Genomic DNA, 13,663 nt, shown 5'->3' with positions numbered 1-13,663 from the left:
TCTCTCCTGCTAACAAGCATAGACCATAGGGCGAAAAAATTTATCCTCTTAGTTCTGGCACAATCTCTCCAGTGCCGAATTGATTGACAAAGCTCTTAATATGAACTCCTATTGTGTCTGGCAGAATTGCAGATACTTTCAAATGTAACTCTAACTGGCGACTTTTTCCCAATTGCCCTGTACTTGTTAAGTAAGTCCTCTTATCTCCTGCTCTTAATATCATAAGTGCTAATATGTACAACAATATCACCTCTTATGTCCTTAAAAGGTGATATCTACTCTACTCTACACTCGTCATCCAGTTTTGTCCTTGGCAGACATACCCTGGTCTTATTCCATCTGTTCTTTTTGTACAATATTTCCTGCTTCCTGACAATATAGTCAGTGACAATAACTACCTCCCTCGCATTCTGCCTTGGGGATTGCCTCATGCACAAGTCTAACTGTGCAGTTGAGTTTGATGTGGCCCAAGTTTAATTCCTTCAAGGACATCCACCCAGTTCTTCAAGATATCATAAGCAACCATCAGAATGCCGAGTTCGCGCTTAATTTCCTCACACTCTTTGCATCGAAGACACAGGAAAACTGTGTCTTCCACCTTGGCTGTGGCGTGTCCTGTCCTCCCAGATATGTCCGCAAACAGCATATTTTTAAAGCAGTGATTCGTCGGAGAATCAGTTCAGTTTTCTTCGCTTCAGTTGGTGGTGGTGATGGGGGAAACTGAACGGCGAAACTCTGTTCAGTTTTCCTCCGAGCCAGATGACTCCTTCTACTTTGGGCCCATTGATTTGCTGCTGTAGTCTGAGGCATAATTTTCGTTTAAATTCGATTTAATTTGAGAATGCTACTCTAAACTAATTAGATACCTAAAAGCAATATACGTACTACGCTATCAAGTTGATATATTTATTACTCTGTACCGGTACATTCGTAGGGTTTTAAATTAGTAATAGCCTTTTTAGAAATAATATTTTATTTGCCACAATTAAAACCATACAATCCACTACACTACCAGTAATCTTATAGTGTAGTGAATGGTAGGTAGGGTGTTTAATCGTATCACATAATTATTACTAGTTACATGATACGATTAAACATATTACCTCAGCTTTAAGTAGCGAGGCTGCTACTGCGATCTTTGTTTTTTCTTGCCAATTAATTTTACCTATCATTGACTATTGTGCCATTATTTGGTCTCCATCCCTGGAATAACTTTCAGACTTACTGGAATGTGTTCAAATAAAATTTATTCGTTTGCTTTGTTTTCAGAAACACATCGAGTTTCATCACACAGAGATTACCACGTTGTATGCAATAGGTTTCGTTTAATTTCTCTTAATTTACGACTTAACCTTCAGTCTTTCTGTTTCATTTATAATTTAGTCCACAATTTATTGGCTTTCCTGCCCTTCTAACTCTTATTCCTTGGCACGTTCCTCGAACAAATTTCCGTCTTCAGTACACGTTTTCCTTGTCTTTTCTTAGAACGAACTGTTGAGCTATGGGTCCGATAATTCCTGATATGAATCAAATTAATCTTTACAAGATTGATATTTTTGTTCCCAAGAATTCATTCGGGAAGCTGATTCTTGGTGTGCTAAAGTAACTTCTTTTTTTTTTTCTTTTTTTTAATTCTGCTATTAATCTATTATGTTCAGTTAAGACTAATCAAGGTTATATGGCCTCAGTTTTAACATTATTATTTACACATAATTATAGGTTGTTCAAAGCGGGAAATGGGTGCATATTATTGATTATTATACATTTATTTTAATTCGTATTTTGGGTTTCTGCATACGGTGTCTAAACCCTGTAATATATGCATTATTCCCAATAATTAAATAAATATATGATAATTGTCCTCGTGGGTAGGTTGCCGCCTTCCCCACACCGGTTCGAGTCCCGTCGATGGCGTGAGGAATTTTTATGGGGCTTTTTTAAAACTTAGCCGAATTAGTCGGTCTGAGGCGTGGGTAATATAGTTTTTTTTTTTCTCCCCGAAACTCGTGTTTTTCGTTCCAGAAAACAAAATCGACCTCAGAGCACACGCAAATTAACAATATATACGGAGCAATATGGCCTTAGTTGCTGATGCTCCTAAAACCCCACAACGACAATATTTGATATAGTTACAAATAATTTCGTATTTTGCTTGGCAAACAAAACCGTGTATTGCTCTCTATATCATTGACTTCATGATTTTTCCCTACCACCGAAATCAGATTAACCGGTCTGTAGTTAGCGACGTCACTTTTATAACTTCCTTTATGTTGGTGATACACTGGCATTTCTCCATCCAAGCCAGAGGAATCTCAGCTAAGTCCAGTGATGCCCTCATAATTAAAGCACGGGTTTTTAATTTCAGGAAGGTGGTCTATAACAGTTTAGGACACTACATGGTTTCTATCAACTGGACAGATTGAGGAAGGTTGAATAAATTAGAATTATGGAATACCTTGAAAACAATAATCACAAAAGACATGAACACGTATTATGCCATTAAGAAACACAGCACAAGGAGGATGCTGAGATTGGTGAATACGGAGCTGGCCAGTCTAATCGAGCAGAAAAAGCTGGAAATGGGAAAGTTACAGTGCGATGAAAAAGTACTGAAGCTTACAACGTCTACAAGTTGATCTGCAATACTGCCACAAAAAAGGTTAGGGCTGAAAAGGTAGCACTGGCTAAGATAACAAAGAATGGAACAAGACGTATTTCATGTATGCGAATACAAATAAGAAGACGACGAATCAGACCTAACCCTTCTGTAATGGGTGCGGAGGAGTCTTAGATAACCCAGGTGATGTTACTGATGAATTGAATAGGTTCTTCGCATCGATCTTTACTGAACGAACGACCCTTCATGGTGACGAGAGGATATGCGAGTGAGAGGCTGGGACATGTGAAATTAGCGATTTCGAAATTACAAATGAATGTTTATTGGAAACTCTTTCGAGTCGCCTGAAGGCAGGTAATGCTCTTGGAGTTGACCTGCATCCAGTAATTTTGAGGAAGACGGCTAGAGAGTGCATTGAACCACTGAAGTTAATTATAAAGGCAGGAAATTAATGGATCGGGAGAGAATCCGAAGATTCCTTCGGATTGGATAAGTGCCAATATATAGTCATTACATAAAGGCGGTTCTAAGAGGGAAGTCGGTAACTACAGTCATTGAAATCAGACTAACTGCAGTTAGTCTGACTTCAGTAATCGAAAAATCTTATAGGCAATGATTAAGAGCGCAATCCAGGATATTAAGGTAGAAATGCATTCTAGGAGGACGCAAAACATGGTTTTGTTAAGGGAAAATCATGTTTAACTAACCTGGTTAGCTAATTTGATACAGCTACTGATGAGCTGGATGTAGGGAACACATTTCCATCTTTTCAACATAGTTTATTTGGATTTTAGCAAGGCACTTGACTCAGTCCCTCACGGTAGGCTACTATTTCGTAATAGGAATAAAGATTTTATTTTAAATGTTTGTATAAGCTGGAACATGTTGGGATTACAGGCAAGATTGTAAGATGGATCTTAGGGTGACTGCAGGGCAGGAGGCAGAGATTAGTGGATATTCTTCAGATTGGTGTAACATCCGAATGGGTTCCCGCAGGATCAGTTCTTGGACTGATCCTTGGGATACGACGCTTCTGACTTACCCTTCTGTTCTTTCAGATTTTCATAAACGATATCGGCGGATACATTTTCTTTATTTGTTGGGGGGGGGGGAAGAGTACGTCTCAAAATCGAAGAAAACATGTTAATATATATATATATATATATTTTTTTTTTAAGAAGTTCGTAGAAGAAATGGATACTAAAGGACATACAAGACAGGATAAATAGCAGATTAAAACGTAAAGGTAAACAAATTATGGAAGAGTAATAAAAAGTTAAACAGTTTGTATGGTGTTATTGAATGTAGATTATAAATAAATGAATTAAGTATTTTAAGACTGTGGGTAAACTTAAAGATAGACTTTATATTTGATATTTTAATCTAATTTGCAATCTGTAAATCTAGATTTAAGTCAGTTAAACTTAAGTTGAAGTGAATTTTAACTAGATATTATGGTAACACAGTGACATCGAAGTAAAATTAAGACTACTTATGTTACGATAATGATAAATATAACACTATATAATGCAATTTAATATTGTACTGTACTGTACTGCTGAAGGTGTGTTTGTTGAAGCTATACGATACTATGTTTTTAAAAAAATAAAGTACGATTCTGTAACTGTAATCTATGTACAAATATATTTACTTATATTATATTTACTTTTATATTATATAGACCAGTTCTTGAACACGCTAACTGACTACAGTAAAAAAATATATACTTTTTTAATTAAAACAAAAATTAATACAGTTAGAGGAATATAATCCATTGAAAAAACACCTTCATTAGGAAGCCCGGAAATTAACTAATATTGTAATTCACTTGTGTATTCCCGAAATTTGGAGTCAGGGAATTGTGCCCAGCCACAGGCATCGAGAGTGCTTAAATGGGTCCTGCTTTTAATAAAAATAAATAAATCGGAAATGACTACTTCAGTATGTTAAGTTTAAATTTACTGTTTTTAATTTTTATTATTTATTTATTTCGTAATGCAAGGCAGATACAGGTAAAATTTTGCAAGTTCATGAATACTTAGTTTGCATAATTCGGTATTATTCAATTAAATCTGAATTGGTAACGAATAGAAATACAAACGGAGTACCACCAATTCATTGTTTTATTATAAACAATTCACGATTTAGCGACTTCTTTTGGTTAGATTTATATAAATAAATACAAATAAGTTTAAATATCTCTGCGCATTTAAAAATTTATTTTAATAATATTTATAAAATAGATTTTTCGTTAAATACATACAAAAAAGAGAGAAAAAAAAAGAAACCAAAAGAACATTGGGTGGTGGAAACTAACCAAGCTGAATTAAAAATCTGGTGGGACGAATTTGGTGATTATTTTGATTATAATTTTAGGAGTAAGCTGTACGCGTTTCTTAATATCAACCAAAACACTGGCTGTTTGTGAACAGGCTATTGAGCAAAAGCTTTTGCAGACTATTGAAAATTACTTCAAGTCTGAAAGCCATAACTGGCACTACGAAATCATTGCAATTGGTTTAATGGGATTTCCACTTCAACAGGAAAACCGGACGCAAGGTAAACGGTTCCACGAGCTGAAGCAATGAGGGGGTTTATGACAGTGCATACCGCAAAAGTGGGTCATCTATAGTTTACACTTGACGAAGTCGCTAAAAATAAATGGTCTTACACAACTTATCTCCTACTTTAGCTAGCCAACATACCTTTTGAGAGTGTCCGGTCGCAGAGCATATGGCTGTCTCATGTTCCTGCAGGCTAGTAGAGTTCGTAACGATAGACAGCCCCCGAAAAGAGCACACACACAAACGCACAAAAATACACAGGCACCCACAGCAGACCAAGAATCTTCGCACAAGTTTCCGTTATATCCACGAGTAGAGATAACTATTTAACACACGAAATCTTCGAGTTCTAAGTCCGGAACTCTGTCGAAGCACACGCGTTTAGAGAAGCAGCGGTGAAGGACAAACAACGCACTAAGCCAGGTAAGCAGCTCTGTCTGTCGACTTGTACGTGTAGTTGCCCTGCGTACAGGTATGTGGACAGGGAGTGCTAACCGAAGCATGGAATGGCATGAAAGATAGGTCGTACTGGTAGCAAAGCAAGCGAATGCGCGTGCACGCAACAGTGGCATGCATTTGTACAGCTGCAAATGAGTATCCTAGGGGCATGTGTGAGATTCCGCGTGTTTGTTAGGTGGAGAAAACCTGAACGGAATCTGTAAATCTTCAACATACTTCATCTGTTGATTTGTTGAGGTTTACAGGAGTTCCACCCATGTTGTCGACCAAAACATCAATTCGTTTAGAGTGTAAAAATTGTTTATGTAGTATACACACGGAGCTTTATGTGAGCAGAGAAAGAGAGAGGGATTATTAACGATTAGGGCGATTTCATATTAAAAAAAAGGTTCTGGTTATTTATTTTTTTCTCCACCGAACACATTACAATAATTCAACTACAGGTGCCGAGACGTAATTACAAAATTTGCACCTCCCCACTAGATTTTCGAACTACTCCTGTCCCGGAACCATATCGTACTGACCTACGGTTACCTTGATTCTTACGTTCCCATCCTCCTTCGCTGGGATGGAAAGGAGGATGGGAATTTATGAAATTATCCAAGAAATGGGAATTTATTGAAGCGAATTTGCTCTTAGATACTTGTATAGAACTGTAATTTTTAAAGGTCTCAGAAACTCCTGATTACCTTTTCAAATGAGGTACGTGTAAGCGGTTACTTAAGACCAATAATATCCAATCCGTGGCTATTCTTTCACAGCGTGTGGTCCACGATCATGCCACTAATACAGCCCAGTTAGATTATCAGTTTGTTTAGAACATGGTGTCGACGAAGATTTAAACACAACCGAAGAAATGACTGACTTAGTTCTCGCACTGACAAACACAACTAAATCAATAAAATCCAGTGATTTCTATGAAGGCATGAAGATTTTGAACCTCAGGAACGTATCAAATATAATTAGAAATAGAGCTCCTGCTATGGTGGGAACATAAGTTAATCGCAGATGATACAGAAATAGTTGTAACGACTTAGCGGATATCTATCCGCCAAGTTGTTGAAGATCGGAAGTGCCATTTCTGTTGGAATCAAATCGTCAGTTTCTTTCGATCTAACAGCCTCCATCGCAGACAGTTTAAAAAATGCCGAGTGCCATGGACAATGCCTTAAAGAACCCATGCTAGGATCTATTCAAGATACCATTCTTGTCAAGATGAACCTGAATCGCATCATTATATATGTCAATACTCGTGTGTGTATATATATACTGTACCATTGACCTTGATCGTATAACACCTGGCCTATAGTTACCTAACTCCTCTTTAGTAGCACTTTGTGGATTGGGGAGACATTAGTGCTTCTGCATTCCAAGGCAATCTTTCCGGAGTCTGATGACATTTTAATTAATATTCCCGATCGTTTTTGATATATTCATATACAGCCTTTTTAATTATAACTGAAGATATACTATTCTCACCTGGAACCTTACCAGCCTTTGACTTCAATAGCTTTTCTATCAAACGCTTCATTGAAATCATTATCAACAGCATCATATACAGCAAACTGACTCCTTAACATTCTGCAGAAATTCAAGCATGCTTTTGATTATAAATGTCGTTGAGAAGTAACTATTCAACTAGTGTGCCATTTCTGATGGGTTTCCTATGGACCTTCCAGTACAACCGTTTTAAGATCCATTTTATTTTCTCTCTTCTTTTTTACATTTACATATGAGAAGAACTGCTTATCTCCGTTTTCTTCGGAAGAAATTAATTTCTTGGCTATGTAGGCTTCAACCAAATACTCATAGAACTCTGCGGCTATTTTGTGGTCGAATTTACACTAACTTTTCCACAAATCAACCATCTGACACATGAGTGGGTTTCAGTAACGACATTCCAAAAATATCCTGCGGGCATATTCCAGTTTCCGAACTGGAAGTATTTCCTTTAGGGAACCACGACCGACCCAAGTGAATTTGATATACTTCAATGTGTATTGCAGGCCATATTTCTACCATTTTTGTATGATTGGGTACAGTACAATTTCGCTCCATTTCATTTCGTTAATTTTAAAGCTTTTAATATGATACAGGACATTTATTTTCAGATCGTGATATACTAATGGAATATAAAATTTTCCATTTACAATATGCATCGTTAACTGCTAATAAAAATTATTGCAATACAAAAATGTGTCCTCAACAAATAATTTAGGAGAATCACGTACCAACTAAAAATTTGCAATATACGAAAAAAGCCGTAGTGTTAAATTCTCCGTAGTCCTAAATTAAAATAAGAAACAAAATAATAAAAATGGTTACAATTCAACAGATTAAAAGCATGAAATCGATGAGAACATAAACGTAGAGGGAACAAAATGAAGCGATAAAAACATAGTACACATCTGGTAGCTTTCGCAACGGTGTGTTCCTTTATCAACCAAGAGTTGATAAAGGAGAACGTTTGTCTTATCGTTTTCGTTCTTTCGATATACAAATATATTGCTATATACAGTACTGAGTTTCAATTGTGTAGTTAAAAGTCATTATGTCTTCAGTTTCTCGGTTGTTCATTATAATCTTATTTCTTTTTATAACGCAAAATTCTGATATGCAGCATCAGTAGCCCATTATTGACCATTAGGAAGATAATTATTGGTTGTTATCTTCCTCAATGTTCCATTTGAACATTGAGAGAATTTGTATTCATCTCTTCTTATTGCACGTATATTTTGTTTCGAAACTTGTTGAGTGATTCACCATCATAAGATTTCTTTGTGATGGTGAATTACTATCAATTCACCGTCTATCGATTGATCTCTCTCTATCTCTCAATGGAGAAAATTATCGGGGAACGAAAGTTAATGGTCAGTTCTGAGAAGGTTTCTTTGATATCCATTTTTATCTCTTGCTTCAGTTTCATTCTAGTTTCGGTTAAAAAGCCACCTAGTGTTGGAAAAGCATATTTACTTCCTATTTCATTACGAAGACAGCAAACATGTGTGAATTTATTGCACGGGCTTTGATGAAATTTACAAATTTGTGGCTTGTTCTGGAGTTGATAGAAAACTCTAGAACAACCTAAGTTTGTAGCTTCTTCTAGAGTTTATAGCTGTAGCCGCATTCCTTTTGCAGATAAAGCTTCAAGATGTAAATTGAAATGTGGAAATCCAGTCCCAGAAACAATCTCTTAGATTTTAGTTCCACTCATAACTGGAAGTACACCCCGATACAGTTTTCCCAGTTAATTTCATTATTGAATATTTTAGTGCCTGTGACGCGAGTCTCGCAGAATAAATCTTCTTTTATTGATGGATCAGATTCATATCTAACATATGTCATTAGTCCCATCATCTAAATGTATTGAGAAGAATTTGTTGATTCGATGATGTATCGGAACGTGTGATTGCAAATGCGATTTTATCCCTTATCCATTTTAAGGAATATAGTGGGTTGATATAACAATTTCTTCACCTGCCCCCAGCAATACGCATTTCATATGAAAAATACATTCAAAATGAGGCAGATATGTGGACAAAAGGAAGTGAAATATAAATTCAAAGGGAAGCAAATATTAAACAACTAAACGAAGTCGATAGGAGTGGGTAAAATGAGATGACAACCACTTTACACATCACTGAAATGCTTCTCGAAGTTATCAACACGGAACGTGAGCTTGAGTTTTTTTTTTCTTCTTCTCACAAATACTCCGAATTTAAATAAATAAAATTTTCTGATTATACTCCGGAACGACCACTTAAAGTCAGAGGTGTTCACGAGATATAGAGAATGCAAAAATCCCTAGTTGAATCAGGTGGAAATACACCATGCGCAGCTCCAGTAAAATTCTCGGCACAGCCAATTCGATACTAGGTGGTAAAGCAGTATCCAAATTTTAACAGTCACCAAAATTCCAAAAATCAAGGGACTATGTTATTATTCTCTCTCCACCCCTTTTTGTTTAAACCTGCTCTACTGAAATAATTAACATTGCTATACCAACAGCAGCAACAGATGAGTATTTAAATTGAAGAGTTCCATGGAAAAGCGCCTGTACTGAATATATTCACGTTACAAAATATAGTTTAATCTGCATTTCCTGGTATTTGGTCTCACGTAGCGAAGGCTCTTCCCAGTAATTCTTTCGACTTTGACCAAGAGCACTCTGAATACTATACCTGTCCATTACTGACAGATATTCAAGCGCGATTTTTTATTCATGAAAACAGAACTCTGGTTTAACTCGTATATCATTAGGCTTAGTAACAGCAAAACAAATTAATCATACTTATGTCAGTGTTTTTATGTATCTGTAGTTAATTTTCAATTATTTTTTCTTATGGATTCACATATGCCATCTGGTGCAATTATTAGGCCACCAATAGTAAGCATACCTATGCCTTTGTGGTGGAATATCTTCTGGAATATTCTTAGAGTATATGGCCAGCTTAAATGATTTATTAAAACTAATCTAAAGACATCTAGTGTGTCACTGCGAGAACACCGGCAAGTGTGTTTTCTACTTCGCAGAATACCTGCAAAAAAATGGACTTAAAATCAACACTTTCAAACAGTGGTGGTGCAGTACGCCGTGCTGTTAAACATCAACTTCTCTGAAATTACATGGTCCCCCTTGTAATTTCTGATCATTTCCATTATTATGGTTGTAAAGTTTGTCGGATGTGCCCCTTACTGTCCTAAAAAAAAGTGAACAATAGCACTGAAGCGTTCCAATACGCTTTGCCAGTGTCGCGTTTCAGCATCAAGGACACGCTACTGTGTATTAAGAGCTTTGTAAAAATCCTGCTTGCTGATGGTGTGCCTTCAAATGAGAAGCAAACTTATCGTGCTGACTCAGATATGTAGGTACTGTTTGTGCTCCCAGTCACTGCACCCTTCGTCTTAAAGTGCCAGATTTTATAACTGATTCAGTATGATTATTAGTGTTCGTACAGAAACAGAGCACTGTATTTCTACATACCTACTACATAAGCCATTCTTTTAGTTGCATTTCCATTGCAAAGTTGATAGTTACTGATCCTAAAATGTCTGTTTGAGACTTCTTTCGGGGAGCTGGATATATCAAGAGATTTTGGAGACCCTATCTGCACGCACACTAATCGGACTAAATCAGTTATAAAATCTGGCTATATTCCAGGATCAGTAATGTTCCCTATTCCTCTTTCCCCTTTTGTTTATTACAAATGCTGATAATGTTGAGTGATTGTCATTATCTTCCGTAACCTGACATGTCACTGTCAGCATCATAGACGGAAAACAGTTCCATTGAAGCACTTTGATATTGTACCATGCTGTACTTCCTGTTGGTTATATTCAGACTTGAAATATATTTTTCTGCTGGTTTTCTTAATTGACTATCTCTGAGTGTTTTTTCCCCCATCTTCTGACAATCTGTGAACCATTACGTTCCCTTTTAATTTAAAGGTAGGCAATACAGTAAACTTTAACTGAAGGCGCCGTTTAAACAGATTTGTAATTAATTGAATAACTGAATTCAAGCCAAAGGCGAATAAAGCACACGCCCAGCTTTAAACCAGACATCCCCGCTTAAAGAATTGCGCAAACTGGTCAAGGACGCGCATGACAAGTAACCTGTGGCGTGTATGTAAGTTTTCGTGGTGTGAATGGTTTTCAGGCCCTTCTGTAATTTTAATACTTGCAGTCAGATTTTGACTTTTTTCCTTTTTCCAATGAGTCTTTCTCCCTACTTTTGTAATTATTTTACTGCCCATAACCCCATATTGCGGGCCTGGGTCTAATTCTACCATGCTGAAGACCTCAACTAGCTCTTAATTCTACAATGGTTGGAAGAGGATTGGCTTTGGGACGATGTCTTGTCTGATCGACAAGTTAAAATATCCTTGGCATTGTGTCAGCTGGAAACACTGGCACGATTGTGTTAATTAAAAAAAAAAAAAAAACTGACACGTGACTGTCATTCTTGAGAGTGTGCATGGCCGGCTTTAGTCATTATCAGGAGAATAACTTGTCTACCATTTATTGAAAGAAACAATGAAACTTCATAATGGACTTGTTGAAATAAAACTCCATACATGGGATCGAGATGGCAATTGCTCTGTACAGGGCATAAATGAGTTCACAATATAGACTGAGCCACTTTATTAGGTACACCTCACCTAATAACGAGCAGGTGTCGAAAGTGTGCCACAGGGATGCTGGTTCGTTCACCCAACTATTTTACATAGTTGTTGCAAATTAATAATAGTAGTGGCAAACGATGCAACAAAGCAAGCTTATACAGCATCAGCAAAAAAAAAAAAAAAAAAAAAACTTTCCATTTCACCTCTCCATCTCCTGCTGTTTGTTTTGTTTGTTTGTTATTTGGTTTTTAGGAGCATTAGCAACTAAGGCCGTATTGCTCCGGGGATATGCGGTGGTCATTCCTTGATCTTTCCGCATCCTCCGTATTTGGTGGTGACGAGCTCGAACCCCGATCTAATCAAGAAGCGTATGCTACGCACTGCTGCTCCTGGCTACGGAGGCGCCTCCATCTCCTGCAATAGTTTGTCGACTTCTTACTCGAATTTATTCAAACTACCAACTTCCACAACAACAGATAGAAGTTTGTTCCTGCAGTCAACCATCCGCTAGCTAAAGGGAAATTTACGCACAACTGTCCTGCAATCATCCTTCCTCAATTTGAATTTATAATCTGAGCAAGAATACCATCAGCACTCAACTTTCTCAGTCCAATCAGAGCCGTAAACACCTCAATCAGATCTCACCTCGCACGTGTCCGGATTTCAGACGCTGCATTTTGCGGACCTGAAACCTTTCTTGGTTAGAGCACCCCTTTGTTCCTCCTCACCAGTCTCGTTGCCCTTCTTTGTACCCGTTCCAACGGCCCAACGTCCTTCCTAAAATGAAGCCTCCAGACCTGTTTGTAGTACTCAAGCTCTGGCCTGACCTTTGCCTTATGCAATAGGATAATCACCTCCTTATCCCTGCTTGTGAAATTTCTCTACGTCATTGACAAAACCCCCATGAGTTGTCCTGGCAGCCTGTCTGTACTCTCAGAGAACTTTATATCTGACTGCACAATTACTCCTTTTCATGTTCCACTGCCACTACTGTATTACCACACAGTAGGTGCGTTACTCTGGGATTACTGCTTCCCATATGCAGTACTATACATTTGTCAATGTTAAACTTCAATTGCTATTTTTCAGCCCCACTGCCTAATCTTTCTTGATATTGTTACAGCAGCATACCTTCATTATTGCCATTAACCACTCCTGCGAACCTCTGTATCATCTGGAAACGTATACATTAAGCCTGATATACCATCAATATCATTAATAAATATTGAAAAGAACAATGGGCCCAGCACTATCACCCTTCTAAACTATCACCCTTCCAGCACTAAACCCTATGGGACTCCACTAAGAACATTAGTCCACGACGAGCAGCGTCCATTGATACCCCCCTTCTCTCTCTCTCTCTCTCTCTCTCTCTCTCTCTCTCTCTCAACCATCCCTTTATCCATTGCAGCAACTTGATTATTGTTTGCATCGGTTCCTTTGCCACTTCATCCAGTCAAATTGATCAGACAAGATCTCCTCTTCATGCTGTGATTGAAGTATAACTGTTCTTCCGTCTAGTGGTCCTACAATACTTGTTGTTTAACCAGTGACATTATTATTTTTCTGGAACAGAAGTTAAGCCAACAGGTCTGTAATTACTCGTGTCACCCTTTAATCTCCCTTTGTGAACTGGGGGATACAATTCGTACATCGCCAGTCCATGGGGATTTCCTCTGAATCCAAGGATGATGTCATAATTATGGCTAAGGATTTTTTGACCTCCTTTGCTGCCTTCCTTAATATAACTGGATAGATCCCATCCACCCCAGGTGGCTTTCTTAGGTCTAACTATTACAATTTCTCTTCCACACTTTCCTTTCAGTTATTACAAAATTATTTCACTCCCTGTTAGAGTTTTTAATGAACTTCTTGCGCCCCCTTCTCTAATAAAATTA

General features: G+C 37.5%; 1 protein-coding gene across 2 annotated transcripts in view; it reads right to left on the bottom strand.

The window, feature by feature from the left end:
- LOC150078460 (epidermal growth factor receptor kinase substrate 8-like) overlaps window positions 1-5,695 on the bottom strand; it is a 234,340-nt gene extending 228,645 nt beyond the window's left edge. For both annotated transcript variants that reach the window (XM_090384181.1, XM_090384182.1), the window contains exon 1: window positions 5,323-5,695. The gene's annotated coding sequence lies outside the window, so the exon portion shown is untranslated. The remainder of the gene's footprint in view (window positions 1-5,322) is intronic.
- Window positions 5,696-13,663: the final 7,968 nt, after the last annotated feature.

Source organism: Mastigoproctus giganteus, chromosome 11, assembly GCF_048544385.1.
Source record: "Mastigoproctus giganteus isolate SK-2022 chromosome 11, ASM4854438v1, whole genome shotgun sequence".
Lineage (NCBI taxonomy): Eukaryota > Metazoa > Arthropoda > Arachnida > Uropygi > Thelyphonidae > Mastigoproctus > Mastigoproctus giganteus.
The sequence above is the reverse complement of the archived record's forward strand: the minus strand, read 5'-3'. Positions and strand labels throughout refer to the sequence as shown.